The sequence below is a fragment of the Trematosphaeria pertusa genome (genome assembly GCF_010094035.1).
Source record: "Trematosphaeria pertusa strain CBS 122368 unplaced genomic scaffold BU26scaffold_24, whole genome shotgun sequence".
Lineage (NCBI taxonomy): Eukaryota > Fungi > Ascomycota > Dothideomycetes > Pleosporales > Trematosphaeriaceae > Trematosphaeria > Trematosphaeria pertusa.
In genome coordinates, this window is record NW_022987235.1 from 330040 (window position 1) to 330954 (window position 915).

Sequence of the window (915 nt, forward strand, 5' to 3'; positions counted from 1 at the left end):
CTATAAGAATATATTTGTATTTTTAACTATATAACTTATACTTAGGTAGTAGAGTAATATAGTTAACTAATATATTAGACTATACCTAGAATAGAACTAGTAGTAGTTTTAAGAAGCTCTAGAGTAAAAGTCTAGATGTCTTTATTCTTACGTATATAGTATAGGCTTATATATAAGTCTTAATATTATAAAAGATTTATAGCTACTAGTAGTTATAGTAGATAAGGTCTATAGTTTTAACCTATCTAGAGTAGCTAGTAGAGCTAGTATTATAGATATAGTATAAGATCTACGTACGTAGTTTATTATTTAGTAGTATAAATATATAATCTCTATACTAAATATAGTTTTATTAGACTTAATAATTAAGTATAGAGACCTAGAGAAGTCTTTAAAGGTATTTTAGCTAGCGCTTTACTAATAGATTCTCTAGCGTAGTAATTATTTTCTATGCTAGGTCTAATATCTTATATATAGTCTATAATAGGTTATTAATTAGTTTATCTATAGCTAGTAGAATAAGTACTACTACGTCTAGTAGAGTATCTTAAAGAAGCTCTATAAGAACCTTCTTATTAAATCTTTCTAGTAGTAGTATTATCTATATCTAGTTTTTAACGCGGTTATTAGTAAGATTATTCTTTGTAGGTTAGTTGCCTAGCATATAACTTAACGCGTCTAGTCTAACTACTTTACTCTCTAGGTAATATATAATACGAAAGTTAAATTATAAGAGAAATTTAGACTAGCAGACCTGTCTCTAGAAGAGTATCTTTATTATAGTAAAGTATTTAAGATTCTTATAATCTATAATAATCTTAAATAGTTTAGTAGTTTCTTATAACTTAAGGCGCTACTTCTCTAAGAACTTTATAATAGCGAGAAGTTCTTTATTATAGATCTTATAGTTATACT